Below are 26,539 nucleotides of genomic sequence, written 5' to 3'. Positions count from 1 at the left end.
ACAAGTATCATTTTGCTACAGTTGCCTGCAGTATTGAGTAGAGTAATATGCTGTAATACACATAGTTCAGTAGTAACATGCTGTACTGTTAGGGTAACATGCTTTACTGCAGAATTGAGTAGAGTAGCATGCTCTGCTGTCTGTAGTCAAGGAGCAATAGGCTATACCATATAGTCTAGGTGTAAAGCAGGCTCCCCCATCTAGTTTTGTGTAAGTATACTCTATGATGTTTGAACAAAGGCAAACTTGTTTAAGTACACATTTATCAGAATGTGTACCCATTCATAAGCAACACTGTACATAGCTAATGTAACTCCTTCTTTATATGCACTTCTCTCCATCTACTGTTAGCTTCTGCCATCTATCCTACCTTTTATCTTCTGCTGATTGTTCTGAATCCTTATTTATCTGTCTTCTTTCTTGTGCATGTACATTGTCTCTCCCACACCTATATAGTTCTCAAAATATCAAACATGCCTAAGAGGGCTGTAAAGCATAAATAATAATATGTTTTTAGTCTTCCAGTTTCATATTGAAAAAATATTAAGATTGAATCCCTTCATAAGTATTTATTCCAAGTAATTAAAAAATTTTACTCATTTGCTAAGTTGGAGAGATCTAGCTAGAAAATCTCTTCATTATAAGTGGAATAAAGTAGACAAACTTAAAATTAGAAATTAAAGAAAGAACCAATGATATGGTTTGGCTGTTTCTTCACCCAAGTCTCATCTTGAATTGTAGTTTCTATAATCCCATGTGTCATGAGAAGGACCCAGTGGGAGACAACTGAATCATGGGGTGGTTACCTTCATGCTTTTCTCATTATAGTTTTTTAAAGATCTGATGGTTTCTTAAGGGGCTTTTTCTGCTTTTCCTTGCCACTTCTTGCTGCTATCATGTGAAGAAGGAGATGATTTCTTCCCCTTCCACAACAATTGTCAGTTTTCTTGAGATCTCCCCTACGCTGTGTAACTATGAGTCAATTAAACCTCTTTCCTTTATAAATTACCCAGTTTTAGGTATGTCTTTATTAGCAGCATAAAAATTAACTAATACTGCTTAATTAATATAGCAGTACCCTTCTGCCCAGTAAATTGGTACTGGGTAGATTGGTACTGCTATAAAGTTAATCAGTACTGCTATAAAGACACCCGAAAGTGAGGAAGCAACTTTGGAACTGGGTAACAGGCAGAGGTTGGAACAGTCTGAAGAGCTCAGAAGAACACAGGAAAACGTGAGGAAGTTTGAAACTTCCTGGAGACTTAGAAACAGAAGTCCACAGTCGAGGTTTGGGGACATCCACCCAGATTTCAGAGGATGTATGGGATGCCTGGATGTCCAGGCAGAAGTCTACTGAAGGCATGGAACCCTCATGGAGAACCTCTATTAGGGCAGTGAGGAAGGGAAATATGGGGTTGGATCCTCCACACAGAGTCCTCCTTGAGGCATTACCTAGTGGAGCTGTGAGAAGAGAGCCACTGACCTCCAGACCCCAGAATTGTAGATTCACCAACAGCTTGCACTGTGAACCTGGAAAAGCCACAGATGCTCAACACCAGCCCATGAAAACAGCCAGGAGGTGGGCTTTACCCTGCAAAGCTAAAGGGGCAGAAGTTGTTCAAGGCTGAGGGAGCCCACCTCTTGCATCACCGTGACCTGGATGAAAGATCAAGGGAGATCATTTTGAAACTTTTAGGTTTAATGATTGCTCTATTGGATTTCAGATATTTACGGGGTTTGTGGCTCCTTTGTTTGGGCCATGTTTTCACATTTGGAATGGATATATTTTCCCAAGGCCTGTACCTACATTCTAGGAAGTAACAACTTGCTTTTAATTTTATAGACTCATATGTGTAAAGGACTTGCATTTTCTCAGATGAGACTTTGGACTTAGACTTTTGAGTCAATGCCAGAATTAGTTAAGACTTTGGAGGACTGTTAGGAGAGCATGATTGTATTTTAAAATGTTAGCAGATGAGATTTTGGAGGAGCCATGTATGGTATGATAAAGTTTGTCTGTGTCCCCACCCAAATCTTATTTTGAATCATGGTTCCCATAATCCCCAGGTGTCCTGAAAGGGACCCAGTGGGAGGTAATTTAATCATGGTGGCAGTTAACCTGGTGCTGTTCTCTTGACAGTGAGTGAGTTCTCAAGAGATTTGATGGTTTCATAAGGTGATTTTTCTCTTTTTGCTTGGCAGTTATCTTTGCTGCTGTCATGTGAAGAAGGACATATTTGCTTCCCCTTCTGCCATTATGGTAAGATTCCCAAGGCCTCCCCAACCCTGTGGAACTGTGAGTCAATTAATCATCTTTATAACTTATCCAGTCTTGGATATGTCTTTATTAGCACCTTGAGAATAAACTAATACAGCCCAGTTAATCAAAACGATTTAAAGGCATTTGCTTACCTAAATAATCAGAAATGCAAAACACTGCTAGCTTTTCTCTGTGGCTACCTTTATTCTTCTATTTAGTCAGTTGAAACTATAGCACATTTTCTCATCACTACATGTTGTAATTCTTATACATGACTGATACAAATGAAAGTTCTTTAAATTTTAAAACACATAATGCTCTTAGAAAAGGCAGAAGAACACATATAATCCCCTGGAGAGATTAGTATTCTTCTTTTTTAAACTGGTGAAGTTAATTAAGGATCCCCAGAAGAAAAATAATATGATTTGGTAATATTAATTTGAAAACGAAAATGAAAAAATGAAAACACAAACAATGTTTTCAGTTCTTCATACATACTCCACACAGCAATCATGCTCCTGCTTCTCATTTAAGACCAGTGTTATAGATTCAACTCACATCTCTTTTTCTTTTTGAAATTTGATAATATTATATAATTTATTTTTATTCTTATAGTAAAACAAATGATAGCCCTCTTTACAATAGCTAGTAATACAATACAATTTCTATAAGAATTTTGAGCAATTGAATGGGATGTCTTCTGTAAGTCACACAGATGATATGCTACATACTTCAATTCTATGCATTGTTCCAAGTAAAAATTAGTTTATGTGCTCTAAGCATGGTCTTTTCCTAATATAACTTCTGATAGTTATCTCAATACATTTTCTAAAGGATTTTCAAATTCAAATTTTAGAGCTTCTCTTTGTGAAGCTGGAAAAAGTATTTTCATCTACTTTAGAGAATAGTAGTTTGCAGCTAACATCTTTTAAATAACTGCTTTTTGATTAATGCTTATTTGTCTTTGTAAACATCCTGAGTAACGCAATGTCAATAACATTGTTGAGCATTCATAATAAGCACAGCCTTGAAAGACAGATTAGCCAGAAAAAGACGTATGATAAGCAGCTAATCAAAGACAAATAAAAAAAAACTACAATGAATATTCTCAGGGGTTCAGTTAATAAAGAATATGTTGTTTCACTGCATATGTAAATTTTGAGTGTGTATGTCTGTTGCTTTCTTACTCTGTTTCCCTGATACTGACATTTAGCTTTGTAACCTGGCATTGCTCTTCTTTCTGCCTGTTCTTTACAAAAGAAGACTTCTTTCCTGATATTGATATTGCTCTGCGTGTATCAGCCTTTGTAATCCAGCTCAGGGTTGGCTGCAAAATATGTTGATAGGGAATTTGACTTGATTATTTTTTTGAATTGGTATTTGAGTTTGATAGTCTTAAGGCTGAAAGTTATGGTGTTTAGTCTATATTTATTTATTTTAACAAAAGACTGCCCATTTTTGAGACTTTTGACATGTATTTGATAGTTTAAAACAGATATATGAAACCACACATGTCACAAATTAAACCACAAATTCCACCAGGTAAAGTAAATACATAGTGCATCTCAGGACATTGAAGTACAAATTGAATTAAAAAATTTAAAGGAAGTATTACAAAACTAAAAAAAGAAAGTGAAAATATCAGCTTAATCTCATTTTGTAAGGTACTGATCATCATTAGCTATATTCAGGCAGATGGATTCCACCCATACAGGAAAATTCTATCTAGAAGATTCTGGAAGATATATATGTATTTATCAAATTACTACGGAATCTTTATTTTATTCTAGGAATTTAAAGTTTCTTCTTGACAATTAACTATTTGAGAACTATTTTTACACACACACATGCACACAGAACTGTATTAGTTGGGTATGAAAAATAAAATACTTAAAATTCAGTGGTTTAATCCCATAGAAATGAGAACCTCATTGTTCTCATTTTATTCTAATGAGGTTTGTTTAAGGGCAATGAGTTGACCTAAATGTAATGATTTCAGAGATGATGACTCTTTTCATGTCTTAGTACATCTGGATCCTCCGCATTTAGAAGCAAAGAGAACGTAAGGAAAGCATGATCAATTCCTATGTTTCTTAATATAGAAGTGTCATGTATCACTTTCTTTGAAATTCTGTCAAGAAAAAGTCATATGACCCTGATTAGTCTCCAAAGGAGTGAAAAGTAGTCCTTGCTGGAAACCTGTCACTCATCTAACACATCAAGTGTTTTTAATATGAGTTATGTTGTTACCATATTCTTTTTAGGACACTAAATGCTATTTTGGTTAAGTTTGAACATCACACAAAGGTCTTTTATCAGCAAAATGAAAAATGTTTAATTTTGCCTTAATACAAATTAAATTACTATGCTGGTTCCAGGTGAACAGAAATAATTATTGATATCTATCTGACTTTTGTGTGCAACTGACTCTTTTTCTTCAAAATTAAACATCAAAATGAAAGATTTGCTCTCAAGGGTTTATTTTTTCTCTTAAAATAAATGACATGAATTACTTCTCCTTTCAGAATTATCTTTTCCCAAGTGTTGCTGATGGCTTCTTTAAAAATGTTTTGCATTAGCAAGTGCTGTCCAGATGAAAAGCCCATTTCGACTTGACATTAATTTTACACTCAGTGCATAATACTCGACCTTGTCATTAGGTCAACTATAAACTGCCATGAGTGAAATGTAATTTCTTTACCGAATCGCTATTTGTCCTTCTCTTATTTGTACTGAGGTGTGCAGTTGCCCTCTACTGTCATCTTTGTCTCCTTTGTATGTTGCTTTTTTGTTCATTAACTCTCATCACCAACTTACCTTTGCTTACAAAAGGTAAAGGTGCTTCTAGTATAAATATACATGAGTTTCTTTCACCCTTAATTTCTAAGCATGACAAAAACTACAAACAAAACAAAACAAAACAAAAACAAAAATAAACACACACTTTGGCAGGTAAAAAACCCAGGAGTTGAAGCTTATAAAGGCCATTTATCGAGAAATCTGGTAAGCTGGTAAGTAGAAATGTGCATGTTACCAGAGTACTTTGTTATAAGGTACTTTTCAAGCTCTGCTCCTTTCTACCTGAAACGTGCTGTGGATTCTGTTTCCCAGCAGTCCTCATTTTGAAATCACCAGTATGTAAATAACTGTTTTTTATAGCTTATGCAAATACATTCTTGAGCAACCTTTAGATTTTTCTGCAACGCTGACAATTACTTTTATCTCCAAAAATTATTAGACCTGTTAATATTAGATGCATATAAAACATAACTTTTACAATAAAAAAATCCTTTTAAGGGTGTATGTAACAAAAATGAGAATTCATTGTGAACTTGAAATAATAAAATGACATCATTTCAGATATATTGTTGCAATTATATTTTCTATATCCAGCAAAAGCAGGTTTAAACCAAATCGTAAGATTGTATCATTAATACCAATTTCATGTACTGCAATTACATAAATTATTTCAACTTAGAACAAAACTATGCTTCATTCTTACCATCTATTTGTGTAGCTGATAACTATCTATTTGCCAAATGTGGTTCATTGATTGTTCCTCTCTTGATATCCAACTGAAACTTCTTTGAGGAGTACATTTTATTTGGAACTGGTAGGCCATTGAAAATTATGCAAATATTTTTTTCAGTATAGTAGGAGGCCAAGGGAAGAGAAGTGAAGCAAAGATGATGAAGAGACAGAGAGAAAGAGAAGTAGAAGGAGAAAGAGAGGGAAAACAGATTAAAATTGTTCATATGAATTTTAGAAACTGTCAGTAAAAAAAATAAGAAAATTTATTTAAGGAAAAAACTGAAAGAACAAGGCTAGAAAATTATAGCTACAATTGCAGAAACATTATTTCTTTCTAGAAAGTAAACTATGTGTACTGTTATTCTACTTGGGAAGTAGATAAAATTATTTACTTACCTTTGAAGTTAGCTTACAATTTGATATGTTTATCTCAGTTTTCATAATAAAAAATATATATCACAAGCTTAGATATAATTTTACAATTACTCTAGTTGTTTATAATAATGAAAACAATTTAATGCATAATTATTTGACATTAGGGACCACCTTAAATGTAAAGCCTTTATTATATCATGGTATATTATATTAATTATTTTATATCATTTCTGCTGCTATATCTGACTTTTCTTCAATAATTCTAGCAATTCAAAAAAGTCAGTAAATTATATGATGAATAAACAATTGAATCAATATAACAACATGAATAATATACAAGACATCTTCAAACTTCTGGCTTGTAGCAAAAAATGGAACATAATTGAAAGTGTATGTGAAGTTTGATGAAAACATTCTAAATGTGGGGGCAGATCTTTTTTAGAAATATTTCTTTCAACAAAGAATTTTTAAAGTAACCGCTGTGTTCTGCAAATTGGGATTAAAACCAGTAAAATTTATCAATAGAAAGGAAAAGAAATGATGATAGTAACACTGGATAAAGCTATACAATCAAGCCTTAGAAAGTATTTCTTTTAGCAAATAATTCCCTTTGAATCTCTTGTTCTCCTTTAACTCTTAGAAGATTTAATATTCTTTTCTAGACATGCAGCTCCCTACAGTGCTTGGTCTACTCTGAAAACAGTGCTACAGAAAAGTATTCATTTTATTTGAAAAATTAACAAGTCAATATCATACTAATTATTGTATTCAATACAGAAAAGGTCTGATGATAGCTGGAGGAGAATTATGTCCTGGGATTATGGTCAGAGTCAGGGTAAGGTAACTCTCAAAGTGAAAAGACAAAAGAAGTATCAAGGAGCAAAACAAAACTGAAATATCTGTGGTGAGTTCATTGACATTATTGATCAGAAGAGGCCATGGCCAAGACAGCAAACACAAATGTCTGTAGGTACTAGGCCATCAACTAACTGAGTAAAAGCAACAAAGATGTAAAAGTCAATAGCAACTGATCATTGATTTTAAGGTTTTGAGAATCAGTGCAAGGTATTGGGGACTGTGGCCAATGAGAGAGGAAGTGTACTTCCCAACTAAAGGAAGACAACCTTTGAATAGCCACAAGAGGCTTGGTAAAAATATTTTTTATTCACAAGTGATATGACATTTATATGAGTTACATGTCCCTTTTAAGTACTCTGTGAAGTGGTTCTAATGGCATTTGGCTTCTCTTTTTTCAATTTCACTTTCCGTGTCATGAGTCTTCACAGTACCTTCAACATGATGGCATTACAAGAGAATAACTTACTGTCAATTCAACTTTTTGTAGTCAAAGAGTCATGTACAGTCAGAGTGGTGAAGTTACCTTTAGCCTTCTTCTTAGGTGGTATCCTCAAATACAACAAAGTTAATCATACTTTTATAAGAAATGAAATGTAAAAATTTCACACTTCCGTGTCTGCTATTAACAAATTCAAGTTGCTTCAAATATAGCTATATTTTAACATTTAGTAGTTTAAGAACATTTCTGTATGTTTGAAACTTACTGGGTGCATATAGATTGATCCCAATGATTATAACACTGCTTTGAATTTAGTCAACTTATTTCTGATTGAAGACAGGAATTGTGGTTTTGTTCCCTTCAGAGAACCCATACACATTTGCCTCCTGAATTGATTCCTTTGGCTCTCCTCCAAATTAGCAAAATGTTAATGGCATTCCAATAGTATTTATATTCCACTTTAAAATGTTTAGAATCTACTCTGTAATTTATAGGAATTAGTTTGAAATATAAGAAATGAAAAATAAAAGTTATAATGTTTACATGTGAATTAACAGAAAAAATAAAAACATGTCTCGCTGTAAGGCAGTAACTGCTATGACTAACTCAGTAGCTGAATAGAATGTAGTTTTCCCTTCTATCCTCCTCAGAATGTTACCTTCGGTAGTTCCAGTATGGCAACTTGTGTCACATGCAAAGGCCAAGATTAAGAAGAAGAAGAAGAAAAAAAAAAACAACCTGTCCTTCATCTCCCTCAAGAACAAGAAAATTCATCACAGAATAGATTCACATTGAGAAAACTTCTCTGTATAAATGAATTGGCATAATTTTGTCAGATGACCTTGCCTAAAACAATCATTCATCAGGCAAATGAGCTGACATTTTTGTCAGAGGCCATTTAAGAGACATCCCATGTTTCCTAGGAAAGGCAGAGCAAGGCTGAAAGCAAATTGTAGAATGGTGAGCCTACATGGAGTTTTAATAGCAAGGAAGATGTCTAGGAGATAGTGATGAGGTGACAACTCAGAATAACTGCCAAAAGAAAAGGCAACTATGGCTGTTTTGCTCTGGGCTCCCTTGTTCCTTACCTGAAAACCGTTATACAAAATGATGTTTACTACTCTATCAGATATTAGAGTAGTAAGAATGAAAAATAATCTTCATTCTTGACCAAAATGTCAGTAAAATGTTGTCAATATTCCAATTTAAATTAACAAATGTTCTGGTAATATTAAGTAGAAATTTTATAAGTTTTATCCAAGGGTATTTTGGCTTGCTCCAAATCCTACAGACTTAGAGGAAGAAAACATAGTTTTAATTAAGGGAGCCAAGAATGATTTTTGTTTAATTCCTCCCAATATGCCAGTCTTGGAAGAATTTCTGGCAATAGCAGTTTTAAGAAGCACACTGTTAATGTTATAATGGGTTTTGAACTTGTGGCTATTATTCCAGGATAGATTCACTCTTTCTTTGTGTCCCTATGCATAGCAGAAGGTGTAAGGATTTGTTTTAAAAGTAGGCATTAATTCTGAATCGTGAAAAAAATAACAATACACAGCCCTAAAAGTGTAATATATTTCTTAATCTAACAATAATCTAGATAATAATCTTATTGTTAGATTAAGTAATATATTACACTTTTAGGACAAAAATAACATTGTCTCACACAGTTGGTACTGCATATGTAATTTTCATTTTCTAACAATATTCAAAATCTAGGATGAAATTCCTTCTACTGTTGTGGGTTCTTTATTTTCAAATCTTACAATTTCCAAAAATGAAAACAATTTGTAGTAAAATGCTATGGAAGTTAATATATTTTTAAATAACAGTATCTCATGCCATTGTAGAGTCCTTATAACGCTGAAACTGTATGCTTTGCTATAAGCATTTTTATAATACTATACTTGATATGGTTTGAATTTGTGTTCCCACCCAAATTTCATGTCAAATTGTAATCCCCAGTGTGGAAGAGAGGCCTGGTCGGAGGTGATTTGTTTATGGGGGTTATTACTAACGGTTTAGCACCATCCTCCTAGTGCTGCCTTGTCATAGAGTTCTCCGCAAATCTGCTGGCTTGAAACTGCCTGGCACCTTCCCCTCTTCTCCTGCTCTGGTGATATGTTAGCTTCCTCTTCACCTACTGCCATAATTGTGTTTCCTGAGCTCCCCAGCAATACTTCTGTACAACCTGCAGAACTGTGAGCCAAGTAAATCCCTTTTCTTTATAAATTACCAAGTTTCAGGTATTTCTTTATAGCAATATGAGAATGGACTAATACAATACTCTTAAGATATTAAAAAAATAGGATAACAATAGATGATAGTAATTTACTTTTTAAAGCAAATTGCATATTGCCTACAGTACAGTATGCTTTTGATATAATATTACAATAGTGAAATAAAGAAACTGAATACATGTAGTTCACAGTGATACACTAATATGTGGTTTATAAAATATAATTATATATGGCTTACTTTGTGAACTGCAGATGAAGATATTTTTTATTGTCAAAAGCATGGTTTTATAGTATTTTTTGTTGATTAGTGTGGGAAAAATTTGCCAAATACTCTTATTTCCCTATTTTGAAGATATTTCATATGAAAGGTCCACATATATTAAACAAAATAGTTCATGTAATACACAAAAAGATTGTGTAACTAATACCCAAGTAGACTCCCTCACGCCATGCTCCAGTCAGGATCATACCCAGTTGTAATAACTGTAAACACTACCGTGATTAACCCGTTCTACAGTTATTGAACATTTGAATCTTACCCAGTTTGGACTTGCAATGAATAAAATTACCATGTTCATTCTTTCATGTCTGTTTCGGTGGATTCCTGTTGGGCCTATAGAATATAGAAGTGTAATTACGGATTCTAGGCATATGAAAGTGGTCTATTTTGTTTTCTTCAAATAAGTTCTAGCAAAACATTTTCTTCTAAATGGTTTTACATTTTTTTATTGTCACTAGCAGTATAGTTACTGTTATTCCACATCCTCAGACACTCTTGGTATTTTCAATAATTTATTTAGATATTCTGATATTTAGGTAGTGATAGTTCATTATAATATTAATTTTCGTATATGTGATCAATAATGATAATGAAACATTTCCACAAGTTTATAAAACTTTTTGATATCTTTCTATGAGGTACACACTCAATTCAATTTATTTTTCTTACTGATTTATAAGAATGTCTCTGTGTGTGCATGTGAATATATAAAGAAATACATATATACATGTGCCCATATATAAAAATATATACAATATACATGTAGGCACACATAAATATATACATATATGCATATACATATATACATGCACACCTATATATACATGTTTTATATATGTCTATTATTTATATATGCATGTATAAATATAAATACTTGTATGCATATATTATATATACTTATATGTTTATATACATGTACATATATTCATATATGCATTTACATATACACACACATGTATGTGCATATATATATATATATATATATATATATATATAGAGAGAGAGAGAGAGAGAGAGAGAGAAAGAAAATATATTCTCCCAAACTGTGGCTTTTGTATCACTTTCCTCAATTATCAGGTCTGTTGAAAACTAGTTTTTTTTTATTTTCATGAAGCACCATTTATCAATGTTTTGTTATAGATATTGCTTACTGTGTGTTATTTAAGAAATTCATGATAGACTTACTTAATGAAGACTTTTGTGTGTTTTCCTCTAGAAATATCATAAATATATGTATAAAATTTAGGTATGTCTGCCATCTAACCTTAGTTTGTGTTTGTTTGGAAAGGGAAGTGAGTTAATATAAACACTTTGCCCCATTGATTATACAAAAACTAGTCTTACCCAAGAGAATTTGTAGTGGGAACTTCAAAAAATCAATTAAAGATTAATGTGCAGGTCTCTAATTGGACTCTGTATGATGCACCATTGGACCATTTCCCTGTCCTTGAAGCAATGTCACATTATTTTGGTGACTATGTGTTTATAGTAAGCCTGGGTATGTAGTAATAGCTGTTCTGCTTTGCTCTGCTTCAGAATTGCTTCAGTGATTCTAGGACATGTGACTCTCCATCTACATGTTAGGATCATACTCTCAATTTCCATAAAAGGAAAATCATGCTGAAATTTTTCTGGTGATTGCACAGAAGCTTTAGAGAAACTTAAGGAAAATAGGCATTTTACTAGTAAGAGCAGAACAATCCATTAACTTAGAATAACTCTCCATTTTATTTAGATATAATTCAAGAAATGCTTTTCATTGTTTTCAATGTAAAGATATTGCAACATTTTCTTATATTTACTAGATTCATTCCTAGAAATGTAATGTTTTTGCTATTATAACAGCTCTCCATTTAAATTTCATTCCTATTGAAATTTATTTGATAAATTCTTATTGCTAGTATAAAAAAAGTAACGGGCAATTATATATCTATCATCTATCTAACTAAATTCCATGATTATTGCTGGCATAAAAAAAGTAACTGATAATTATATATTACTAGTATAAAATATATTATATATAATATTTTTATATATAGCAATATATAATAAAATATATATTGCTAGTGTAAAATTCTTATTGCTAGTATAAGAAAAGTAACTGACAATTATATATCTATCATGTATCCAACTAAATTCCATGATTATTAAATACTTCTAAGCTTAGTTTGTAGGGTGCTTTTTTTTTAAAACAGAAGAGGAGTTATTTTCTATATCATATTATGCATCAAAAACATTTTCCCAATATTCTCAGCTATTATTATGTCTTCTTAAGTAGATATAGTTTCTTTTAGCTTTTAACTAAAATAGCGCTGCCTTGTATTTGAAATGAACCATAATATAGTTGACCCTGTGTATCCATGTGTTTTGAAACCATGGATTCCACCAACCATGGATCAAAAACGTTTGAAAAAAAAATGTATAGCTACCTCTGTACTGAATATATACAGACATTTTCCATTTCATTATTACCTAAACAATACAGTATAACAACTATTTACATAGCATTTATATTTTATTAGGTATTATGAGTAATCTAGAAATGACTTAAGGTATGCAAGAGGATATTAGTAGGTTATAATCAAATACTGAATCATTTTATACAAGACGCTTCAGCATCCATGGATTTTTGTATCCCCAGGAAGTCCTGGAAGCAATCTCCTATGAATACTGAGGAGTGACTGTATTTTACTATGATTTCCAACCAGTACAGAACTTCAATCTTTCAATGCTTCATTTGATGAAGTTGCAGATGTGTGTAATCATTTGTCTCTTGTCTGGAGACATGAGTCGGGCTTGGCACAGTTACTGTTACCAATGTTTAAGATTTCAAACATTCTCAAGTTTCATAAAGTTCTTGTAATGGAGGTTTCCAAGATCTTGATCTCAGAAGCTTCTGGGCTCTCTAATTTCTTCTTTTATTGTCAATATGAATGTCCTCTACTGAAATATGTCTACCACCACAAGTAACGTTCACTGTGGCAGTGATTTTTTATCTTCTCTTTTACTTTTCCCACATGTTCCTTTTCAATGCTCAGAATACAGGATTTTTAAGTATTTTATTGTATCAAACGTTCTCTTTTTTCTCTTGATGGTGTAACCCCAATGAGAGCATAAAGTATGGTATAAAGTATAGCATCTAATGTTTCATGCAGTAGGCATTAGACATTTTTATCTTGGTGACAATTATATATTTGGGTTTTATTTTACATGTAAATTAATTTTATATTCTCTAAGTAACATATAACAAACCTTTGATGAATAAAATACAATAAACATTAATGTGCACACAGTCTCTTTATGCCTTTTTTATGTCTAGAGGACCAGTGTCAGTACAATGTAAAGCATTTGTCCATCTGAAGGTCATGTTTATCTCTTCAATGCCTTGAGTAATTTGAGGAGATCAAATGTACACTTACAAATTATGTTTTAACTAAGCAATGTGGTTTTATTGATAATACACACATATTTAATGACTTTGATGGACAATAAATTTAGAATGGTTTATAAAAAATTAGGATGAGATAATTTTTATCAGACATTTTTTATAAAATTTTCAAGTTTATGCATATGTAGATATAGATATGATTTTGAAAATACATGAGCATATCTGTATCGATCTGTGTATAATATACATGTAAAAACATGTACAAACACACACACACACACTTATTGGCACACATATTTTACTTGTGTGAAAATGGTTGGTCAAATATTCCAAATAGAGTTAAGAAGACATTTTCTTTTCATAAGTATAAGACACTGAAGTCATATGATTTTTTAAAAGTCAGCAACAATTGCAACATAAAAATAATGTTGCCTGAGACATGCTATTAAAAAAAAAAGTAATTGTAACCAGAAGCAACAAGTACCTCAGAATTACCTGTGTCAAAGAACAAATTATTCCCTACGTGGCAATTTCTAGGATTCTTCTTTGCTTTTTATTCTAAAAAATAATGCACCATCCTATATCATCTACCTTGGACCAAAGATAAAGTGAGACAATAATATAGTAAAATGGGTTACATTTTTATAAATTTATAAACGTTAAAAATTTAGTTACAGTATGCTGATCTGAGTAAATTTTCACTTCACTCCTTAGCAATGGATTCAATGCTTAATATTATTACAGAAATTTGGTTAAAAAGTAAAATTTGAAGTTGATTTTTTTCCCCAAGTTAAATTGTGTGCTCTTCCTATCACTACAAAAATACTGTCTCTATAAAAAAAAGTAGCCTTTCTCATTAATTATTCCAAAACATTGCTCATTTATGTTCTAAGTCACCAGTAATAATTAGTAAATCAGAGAAATCCAATGTAAGCTTCTTAAGATTAACAACCATTCCTTACGGACTTTTTAATCTATGGATTCATAAGTTTCTCTCACTTGAATGAATGACTGTATGTTGCCAAAATAAACAAATCTTTCTTGAGCTAATTTATTAATACATCTCCCAAGACTATTTATGTTGATCTTTCTTTTTCTTGTATTTCTATTTCCTTTTAATGACATTAGCCTGACAGCATATAACAAAATATATGTCTACAAATATACATGAATACATAATGGATCATATATTATATATGCATATAGTGTGTATGTGTATATTATATGTAACTGCTGATATAGAACAGATAAATTAGCAGCAAATTTTTAGTTAAAAGCATATTTGAGTAATATGCAGGTAGAAATAAGAGTAACAACAGTAATGAATATGACAACAGGAATGGCATATTTGTAAAATATATAGGTGTAAAGTATGTAAATGAGAAGAATGGGCCCATTTATATGCATTACATCATTTCATATTAACTACAAGCACCTATATTGTTCATATTAATATTCTTCTTGTAGATAAAGAAATTTGGGTCTGAAAAGTTATGTAATAATCCATAGGCTATAAAGGTAATACATATCAGAGCTAGTGTTTGAGCTCATGTATACCAGAATTTCCACTCTTAATCATTAATACATAATAGTGTAGGTCTACAGATACAGATTTTATTCTGATAACAAAACTTTTTCAAATATTTTGCAACAGATAGAAAGAAACCAATGTCTTGCTAAAAAGAATTGCTCTCAATTCTGAGTTTGATGAATCATTTTCACACAAATGAATTTGCAATGAGTCAGAAAGTACTTCTAGGAAACAAATGAACCAAAAAATAAAAAATAAAAAATAAACACAGTTGTAGAAGCTTGGTCAATGGAGCAATTATGGCGAAAATATTTCAAATGAATCATGATGAATTGAGAACTTGGTGACTTATGGTATTTCTGAGTATTTAATCATTGAGTATCATACATTGCCACATATGAACACCTGGGTTGCAATGAAACTATTTGGACATGATGACATTGTAAGCCAGATGCTTGTGCAAACAGAAATTTGAGCAAAGTCAGAACAATGGAATATTTTAGAAAATTACTATTTTATCTATGAAGGCACAGGATCTCTGACAATCATATTAGATATGTTAATGCCCTTTACATTTTATTTTAAAAACCTCATTATATCACCATCTATTCAATTTTGCCAGGCTACATATGAAAGGACCACCTTACTGTCTTTGGAGGCTCTATTTAATAACTTGTGTTCAGGGAGCAGGTTCATTATGTGGAATATCAATATCCAAAACCAGTCATCTCAGTTAATATCATGGCAAGTTCAGGGTAACCGTAGCACAGGTGGAATTTCCTGTGTTCTTCTGTGTAAATAACTTGCTGTGGGATAAGAGTTGATAAAATTCTACTACATTTCGATGTCTACATCCTTGTGGATGATTGGATCTCTGAGACATTAGAAGTGACAATATGTGTGGAAAGTGGGGGTTGGAATCTGGAAGATGGGAGGTGAGGATTGAAGATTTGGAGGAGAGCACAAAGAATATAAGATAGAAAGAAATAAAAGACCAAGATTATTTATGACATTTGGGTCATTTTAATGATTTTGGATTTTAAATCTGAGAACAATGGGAAGTCATAAATGCAAGTTTAATAATGAATTCACATTCTAAATATTGTGCCTTATGCTTCCACTGGTCGCTCTTTATGGTTTTATTCTTCCTACATTTCTCTTTATTTGTCCTTGCCCTCATCACTGCTTTATTTCCTAATTCAATCATCACTTAATTGTCTTCTCTAATTTTAGCTCCTTTTCTTTTGCTTGTCATATTGTTAGTGCCCTTATGCATTATCTCTTTTGTCAATTATTAGAGAGAAACAAATAATAAATTATTTGAGAAATACTTGAGTATTATCTAGGTTTCTTGATTTATGTATTTTGGCATTTAGATATTATATTTTACTTCATTCAATATCATTTTCTCAGAAATTTATTTGTATCTATTCTCTGTGGTATATATATTTTAAAATAATTTTGACCAGCTATATGTCATTTAATTAGTCCTCTCTACATTATGTCAATTTTTACTTTACTGTTTGGGTATTGAATGAATTGGATATGATGAAATAAAAAAATGTAGGTAATAAGTGTTATTACCTTTATCAATTTCTGCTCAGGCCTTGCAAAACGAGTATATAAGCCTGATTTTTTATGGACAATTAACATTGTTCCCAGATCAAAACATTTTAATGTTTAATAAAATTCTTTTTGGTAATATTCTCCAAAGAGCAGAATACATTCAAAGATAAATAATTCATTATTATAGTAGATTTTTAGACAGAGTGTTTTTCTAGGCCTTATCTTTTTAATAACCAAAGGCTATACTTGTATCAAATGTAGTCCCATTATGCTCAGCATATGAAATCTAATTTTTCAGCTACTGAATGTGGAAGGAAACAAAACCATATGCTTATGTAATTTTCTACTGGTATCACATAATATCTTGGTTTAACTAGATGGATAAGAATGCATTTGACCATTTTTTTAAATATCAGAAACATTTATTCAGCTGAAGAAATGTTTCTCTATATGCTGTATTAGCATACTATGTTAAGAATATCATTTTTATCTCTGATTATTTAACACTTATCTCCTCATTTAATCTTCAGCCTTGCTGCCTGATTGGTCATTGGCATTTACAGAAGCAAATCACTTTTCACTTCAGTGCTATAGAAGAGGAGCTGAAAATTCCCACAATGCTCTATAAGTGGTTAGATTTTTGACATCAGTGCCTATTTATATTCTATTCTTCTCTGACACACTGGGACCCAGGAAAGAGTTGACAATAGCTAGGGCAATTAACTAGTGGTGAAGCCCTTCATATTCCTGTAAAAAACTCAGTAAGTCTACGGTTAGGCTCAAACTCATCAACATAAAAAATGCTCAATAACCAGCCTGGACTATGATTATAATTTAGCAATGACATTTTGAATAGGAATTTTAATCACTTTAGTTTTAAGTAGTACATGAGACACTTGACCTTATTAAGCCAGGACTCAAAGATTTGAGAAGTGGTAATGATTGCTTAAAACCTGGCTACTGATGCAGAATACCAAAGAAATAAGCCCCAAAGGCAAGGCATTAAGAATATAGAGAAAAACTGAGGATGTCATAAAACTGTAACAGTATGTTTTGGATTTACTTTGTCCTTTTCCCAAAACAATTCCCAAAGCAGAATTGTTCTGGGAAAGTTTAAACATTTTAATAAACAGAAAGACAGAAAATAATCAGTACTGATGACTGCATGTTATCTGTCTCAGTGATTAAAATGAAATGACCACAGCATTTGAAGTTAAATTTTTGGGGGGCAATGGTACAATTATAACTCATTGGAACTCTGAACTCCTGGGCTCAAGTGATCCTCCTGCCTCAGCCTCTTGATTAGTTGGGACTACAGGTTTGAGCAACTATAACACACCTAACTGAGTTTTTATAAAAAGCCAGTATTTTTAACGGGAACCTTTGAAAATGCCAGAAGTCTTCTTTTTAAATTTAATTTGATTTTTTAATTTTTAATTTTGTGGGTATATAAGAGGTATAATATATTTATGGGATACATGAGATATTTTGATAGAGGAATATAATGCCTAATAATCACATCAGGGTAAAGAGGGTATTTGTAATTTCAAGCACTTATTCTTTCTTTATGTTACAAACAATCCAGTTACACTATTTTAGTTATTTTTAAATTTACAATAAATTATTGTTGGCTGTAGTCACCCTGCTGTGCTATCAACTACTAGGCCTTATCCATTCCATTTAGCTTTGTTTCAAGTTTCAAAAAACACTTATCTTTTTCATTTTCTATTTAAAATTCCTTTAAACTTCAGTTTCAAAGAAAATGAAAGCTATATTTTGTTTAATTTTATTTTCAAATTATTTAATTACTAGCACTACAATATTTACGCAATGTACTTTTTATCTTTTAAAATTTATTGTATTAGTTTTTAACCAAAGTTGTCACAACATAAACTATTAACCGTTTCTGCTGCTTAATTAATTTATTGAAAGTAAATATTTGAATAGCCACATTATGATGAAATGTGTTTTAATATGAAACTACAAAGCCATTATGAAAACTTTATCATGTTTTTGTCTCACTCATACGTGAGAGCTATAACAGTTTATTTTACAGAGGCAGAGATTAGAATGCTGGATACCAGAAGCTAAGAAAGGATGAGAGTAGACGATGAAGAGAGGTTCATTAAGGGGTACAAACATATAGTTCGATAGAAGAAATAAATTCTAGTGTTTTATTGCACATTATGGTGACTATACTTATCAATAATTTCCTGTATATTTCAAAATAGCTAGAAACGAATATTTTAAATGTTCTCAACACAAATAAATGATCAACATTTGAAATGATGGATATTCCACTTGTTCTCATTTGATCATTAGACATTGTATGTATCAAAAATCACATGTAACCTATATATACATACACATAAACAAAAGAAAACAAAAATAAACAAAAAAGTTATGAAATGCAAATGTGAAAATATTTTGCAATCTTAGAAAATGACTCACAAATAAGAGCATGATCTTCCATAAGTTGAATTTTCTTTGCAATACAGTGGCAAGTAGATTATCAGTATCAAGTTATTTTGACATTTAGAAATACAAAATGTGACGAGGTCAAATTGACTTATTCTTTTTCATATATTTTTACTTTTGAATTGAAATATTTAAAATATATTTTAAAAATACAAGCCTAAAAATGGTAAAATTTTATAATTTTATAATGGTGAAAAATTAAATATCAAAGTAGCTTATAACATAGAGTGCCCATTTATTTTAGAATCAGCATAGAATATCTTGCTATTTGTTTGGAGATGACATTTATAAATATTACTTCATAAATTTTAATTATATTTGATAATTCTTATTGAGACATACAAATGATTAATAAAATGATAAAGTAATATTGTTTGTGAGATAAACACTCAAAATGTTTTTTTTTTTTTTGGAAAGCAGTAATATCTTGCTTAATATCTACTTAGGACTCTAAATATGAATTAGAGGAAAACTTAGCACTATTTGTTAGTGAGTCCTTAAATATAAAAGATATATTAGTGGGTAAGTTTAAATTGAGACCCATTTTGAAAAATAAAATCAAAAGTACAACCAAAGAACCTTTAAAACAACATTAATTTATAGAAGTCATGATATTGAATAACAATAACTTATTTATATACCAAGGAATCACATTATCACAAACAAAATGTGAATATACTAATTTCAATACAAAAGAAGCAATGAGAGAACAGAATTGCAAAAATAATAAAAGAACTGTAAGAAAAACATTAATTTTGAAATTGCTTGCAGAGGAGTAAGAATCTGTTAGGTGGCAAGGGACTGAGACTTAAGTAGTCAGAAGAGAGTGTAGTGGGGATATTCATTTTAAATATTTATACATTGTGAGCAAAAATGCAGAGAAAGAAGTAAACATGTTCTGTTGATTAAGAAAATATTTACATTATCCAAGTTTTCACTGTCTAGTGGGTTAGAATATATAACAATTTTAAGTCTGAATAATTGGTATATTGCATGTATATAATAAGAAAACAAATCCAACAGAAGTGCATTCACCTATTATATGCACATTTATTTATGCACTAGTTACTCCATTAGACCCTGAGGATACATCAGCCAAAAAGGCAGGGCTGCAGTTCTTGAAGAATGTATATCTGTTCCTCAGTGTTTACTTTTACCCATTTATGAGCAAAAATATGGAATCTGTGACATATCAAGCTGCTCTGTTGGAATTGGGGAGTAACAGTTAAGAAGAGTAATTAAGATTTGGTGAACATCAGGAAAATGCAAAGCAAAATCACAATGAGATATTACTTCACACCTGTTTGGATGGCTATTGTCAAAAACAAAAACAAAATAAGTGTTGAAAAGAATGAAGAAAAATTGGAACCCTTTACGCTTTGGTAGAAATAATTGTAAAATGGCACATCTAATATGGAAAACATGGAGGTTCCTAAAACACTTAAAAAGGATTCAGCAATCCTACTCCTGGGCATATATTTAAAAGATCTGAAATCAGGATCTCAGAGAGAAATCTGCATCCCGTGTTTACTGCAGGATTATTCACAATAGCCAAGATACAGAGATAACCCAAATGTCCACTGGCAGATGGATGGGTAAAGAAAAAAAGAAAATGTGAAATACACATACAATAGAATATAATTCAGCCTGAAAAAAAAAAGGAAATCCTAACATTTGCAACAACATACATGAGTCTGGATGACATTATGTTAAGTGAAATGTCAGTGACAGAAAGACAAATGCTGAATGACTCCACTTATATGAGATATTTAAAATGGCCAACGTATAGAAAGGAAAAATAGAATGGTGACTACCAGGTGGTAGGAGGAGGGAGCAATGGTTATTGTTGGTCAGTGGATATAAAGTCACAGTTACACAAAGTAAGTTCTAGATATATGGTATACAGCACAATGCCTATAATTTGAAGTACAGTTTATACACTTAAAACTTTGTTAAGAGGGCCAGGCTTTGTGGCTCACACCTGTAATCCCAACACTTTGGGAGAACGGAGTCAGTGGATCACGAGCTCAGGAGTTTGAGACCAGCTTGGCCAACATTTTGAAACCCTGTTTCTACTAAAAATACAAAAATTAGCTGGGTGTGATGATGGGTGCTTGTAATCCCAACTACTCAGGAGACTAAGGCAGGAGAATCGCTTGAACCCAGTAGGTGGAGATTATAGTGAGCCAAGATTGCGCTGTTGCACTCCAGCCTAGGTGACAGGATGATACTCCATCTAAAAAACTATTAAGAGGCTCATGTTAAGTGTGCTTACAAAACAAACAACAACAATAAAAACGACACAGGAAAACCTTTGGAAGTGGTAGATACGTGTATATTACCTTAACTGAGGTGATGGTATCATGGCTACACTTATGTCCAAACTCATCAAATTTTGTACGTCATATGTATGGTTTTTAAGATATATCAATTATACATTCATCAATTTGTAAAAAACAAATGGTGTAATTTTTTCTCTTTTCCTTAATTCTGAAGAATATACTACTATATGTAAAGGAATTCACAGAGAATAATGAAAGGTTATATTTCTCATATGATAATTCCAGCTTAAATAAATAATATGCCAATACTGACTCCCATTCAGCACCTCTAAAACTTTTTAAAATTATTTGGCTAGTTCATATGAAAACAAAAATAATATAGTTGTAAAGATTATAGAGTAAACATATGTAACACTTTTACAGCTATGCTTGGCACATAGAAGGCATTATAGATGTGTTGGTTATTATAGTAAAAATAATTTGATGAAATAATTTCATTGTGGCTTAGTTTGCATTTTCTCAATCAAACAGTGAGAGTGTGCCTCTTTTCATATGTTTATTAGTCATTTCCTTATCTTGTTTATTTGAAATGCCTATTCAGGTCTCTAGTTCATTTTGTTATTACATTTATCTCTTTTATATACTGAAATTTTTAATACATTTGATGTGTGAATCCACTGATCAGTATAAATATTTTGACTATATTCTTTATGTCTGTGGTTTGCCTTTTCAATTTTTTAAAGTTCATAATTTTACTGTTGTCAAACTTTCAAATTTTATGGTTAGTTTTTTTTGCTTTTGTTTTCTTGTATTCGTTTTAGAAAATCGTTGCATGCCCTCAGTTCATGATTATATTAATTGGCTTGTCTGTCTTTGAGTCAGTATCATACTGTCTTAATTTCTGTGGGCCTAAAAGACTTGGTATCAAATATAGTACTGCCCAAAACTAATTTGCAGAAAATTGACATTTTTACATGCTTGAATCTTCCAAACCATGAACATCAAATGCAATTTATACCTCTATTTATTTAGTGCTGTTATGGTTTTGCTTAGTTAAATTTAGTATTGTTTTATTCTTGCATAACTCTCATAGATTTATTTTAGATGCTTGATTATAAATAGTAATAATCATTTAAATGATATATTCTATTTGTTGGATGTTTTTATATAAAAATTGATAGTTGACATGAGTATGTCTGATAACCTTGCTAAAAGTTTTTGTAAATTTTTATAATTTATACTTTTTCTTGGATTATTTATAGAAACAATCATGTTGTATATACATCAAGACAGACATTTCTTTCTTTCTAACTTCCTTTAATTTTTCTTTGTTACTTTATTGCTAAGAGCTCTGGCCCAGTAATAAACAGTGGTACTTTATGGTCTCAGGGAAAGCATTTGATAAGACCTATGGTTAATGACTGTAGTACATGTAGTAGTGCACTGTTTTCACCTCTGATATTAGTATCTCTATTTGTTTAATTTTGGTGGAAATTTTTTACAATTATACATTTTCAAATAACAAATGTAAGAGTTCACAAGGATTTTAAACAATTGTAAAATTGATTTCAACATTTTGATATATTATTTGTCTCATTTATGCTCTTGCTTTTTATGCTTTTCTATTTTTAACACCTTGAGATGGGTAACTAGATTGTATCAACTGCTCAACTTTAAATTATAAGGATTAAAATTATATATTTTCCTCTACATACAGATTGAGTGTATAGCATAATTTATAATATGTTGTGTTTGAAACATCTTTTAAGTAAGAACACTGACTAAATTTCAAGCAGTTTGAGAATTTTCTAAGTTAATTATTGATATTTAGCTGAATCTCCCTATGACATGGTAACATCTTATGAAGGTTTATTCTTGAGTTTTGTTGAGGCTTGTTACTCATATTTTAAAATAAATTTTATAGTGTATTTTAAGAACCCATTTAACAAGCACAAACACCTATAGAGAATCTTTTGAGTCTCATATTGTCTGGCAGTTATTTATTCATTTTATATAATTTCGCTACTCTCTTATCAGTCATGATTTAGTGTAGAATTTTTTTCTTTTGCCTTGTACATTCTGTCTTCCAATATAACCTTTCTTCAACATCTGCCACTGACAGTATAATAGGAAATAACAATTTCTGTTAAGACAATTTTAAGGTCAGTAGGTTATGAATAAAGAGTTTTTTCATGACCACTTCCTTTTCACAGCATATCCCTTTATTTAGAAATGCAGCATTTTAGATCTCAACAAAGTATTTGGCATATTGTAATTCTTCCATTTAAATGTAAAAGCATTTAAAAATTTTAAATAAATATTACATAGAATCTTAGTACTTGATATGGAAAAACCTAACTACAGTCACTGTATGTGAAGTGAAGAGAGAGGGTCCAATATTCTGGATTCTGAACCATCACATTGACCATCCTGAGTTTCCTACAGAAGCTCCTTCCAATAATCTCATTGGAAATTTAGGAAGCAGAGCTGAAAGTGCCCTCATACAGTTCATCTTCTTTTAGCAGAAGATGCAGTCTAGAGAAGCTGTTTCCATCATCTTCTACAGAGTTGGTTTGTGGACTACCTTCACCTAAAGTTTATTCTCCTAAATATATTTATCAAATGGTCCACCACTGTCTAACTATTTGTGAATAAATAAAAACATATCATTGAAAAATCAAAATAAGTAAATAAATATTGTAATATATTTTGTTAGAATGGCTTGCCAATCCAGATATAAAATTATTATTACTTTACTACTCAAATTTCCTTTCATGAAAAAGGTGAAATTAGAGAAAAAATGTACATTTTGCAGTAAAAAGGTTAAGATATTTATAATAGCATTTATCCATGACGGCAAAATAAATTCAAATTTTATTAATTATACCATGTTTTTTCACTCTCTTTCATTACCCAAATACATTTTTTATTTCAAAGCAATCACATGATGAGTAAAGACAAAGTCAGGCCAATTTCTAAGGCTGTACTCTAGTTAATCTAATATTAACTGAATATGCAATGAAAATCTTATGGTTCCTGAAAATAGTAATATAATTTTCAGATATAGAAAATTACAATCAATATAGTGATTCTAAGTTATTAGACAAAGCTTAATTAATTGAGTTTATTTGTAAATTCTTATAGTTCATAATGAATTTTTAAAGTTTTGAAAGTAGTTGAAGCACTGCGTAGTTGTCACCTTGAATATAATCTATTTATACTTCTTCCATTTATTTACCATTATTAAATGTCAAAAAGAAATGTGATAGCATTTTTCTTAGCCAAATAATTTTTGTGCCAAATGTAAGCTATTTGTCAGTAATTTGTACTAAATTGTCAAATTAATTATGCTTGCATTGACTCTGTTTTCTTTGGAGGGGAATAGAAGTGAAAAAAGGTTTAAGGTGTTCAATAGCCAAATCTGTTGGCATTTGTAAAATATTAAAGCTTTTTTTCATGTAAAGAGGCAGAAAAGTTAAAATAAATAAAAGTAAAGAAAAAAGAAAAAGAATGAAGATGATGAAAATGAAAGAGAAAGGAGCAGATATTTTAATTTAAAAATTATTATAAAATTTAAGGGTATTTTTGATTTGTAATAAAACACAGAATCTAAATTAAATGTATAAATTGTGCTACATTTATATGCTAATTTATCTATGGTATATTGAATAATTACTATGTTTCTGGCATTCTGCAGGTTGATAAGGATGAAAACAGTGCCACAGAGGAGGAGTACACAATCTTTTGAGACACTGGCAAGTCAACTGACAAACATATTGTGTCGTGAGTGTTTTAATAAAGATAATCTCTTACGTAGTCAACAAGAGTACATAAGAGAGAGTTCTATAGGTTAGGAGTTCTGTATGGGTCATAAAGGCATCTGCAGGGCTCTGTTCCTTTCTTGAGGCTCCTAGAGGTCTTTGCTCAATCGTATTGTTGCCAAAATTCAATTCCTTGCAGCTGTCGAACTAAGGTCTCATGTTTCTCTGGATGTAAACTGTGCACAATTTCCAACTTGTAGAGGCTGCCACATTCCTTGGCTCCTAGTTTACTTCCTTTTCCTCCAAAACCAGCAAGGATGGGTGCAGCCCTTCTCACACCAAATCTCTCTAACTCATTTTTTTGGCTCCCTCTTTCCTTTTTAAAGACTCACATGATTCCATTGGCCCCATACAGGTGATATAAAATAATATTTCTAATTCAAAGTCCTTTTCCTTAATTATATTTTCAATTTTTTTTGCAATTTTACATTACATATTTTCAGGACTGGAAAATGAGAGATGGGTATTTGAGTTTGAGGGCATTATTCTGTCTACCACAGACACTTAACACAGAGTAGTGAGTGATGGGTTTGGAAGCAGTGGATAGATATTTATACTCCAAAGAATAAACTGATCCTGAGGAAAGAAAAATATTGATTCCAATGAAAGAAAAAAAATTGAGTTTAGCAAGATCATTTTTAAAAAATGGTTTTAATTCAAAGGAAAAGAAACTACAATTTTGGAAAAGTGTCTTCCATTTAGCAAGTTACGTTGATGTCATGAGAGGCTAAAAATATTATCAAGGGGAATGAAGTGTCTCCTATGCCATGGTTGGGTATTTCAGTTTTATTTTAAATGTAGCAGAAAACCCATGGAAGCATTTTAAGAGATAAAATGTCATTATATACTCATTGTAGAAAAATCACTGACAGCAGTCTGTGAAGGAATGGCAGGGGAGGGTCAAAGCTGGAGAAATAGAGAAAAGTTAAGAGGATAATACTATGAATGAAAGGAGAAATGGTAGCCTGATCATAGGCAGTGACAGTAATGACCTTGCAGAGGGGAAGGTTCTAACAATATTCAGGAAGGATAAGTGAGAGAATCTGACAGAAAACTGGATGTGGAGAAGAAAGTTAACAAGGAAGAACAATAATCTCAAGAATTCTGGCTTTGAAAGTTGCAGATGAGAAATGGAAGTGTCAACTCATGTGCTTTTTAATGTGTGCCTGAAGAATTGTCATAATTAACTCTAGAAAGATTGATGTATTCTGTGATGAACTGGGCTCGATTGCTCCACAAGGAAATTTCCATTGGAACTGAGAGTTCACAGGCAGTCAAAAGATGTGGCACAGTCCTTATAAAATCGATGTGATTGCTGTTCCCAATTAATATCATAACACCTATATATCTAACTGACATAGGCCTTCAGTGTGCTAAGAGTCTAAAATCTTGCAGTTTAAAGGTAAAGAGGAGGTGCTATCAATAAATGAGAACATCTTCTGTATTCATAACCCCTCACATTGAAAGAAAGGCATAACTAGAGGTAAAAA

The sequence above is a fragment of the Saimiri boliviensis genome, chromosome 16 (assembly GCF_048565385.1).
Source record: "Saimiri boliviensis isolate mSaiBol1 chromosome 16, mSaiBol1.pri, whole genome shotgun sequence".
Classification (NCBI taxonomy): Eukaryota; Metazoa; Chordata; class Mammalia; order Primates; family Cebidae; genus Saimiri; species Saimiri boliviensis.
The sequence above is the reverse complement of the archived record's forward strand: the minus strand, read 5'-3'. Positions refer to the sequence as shown.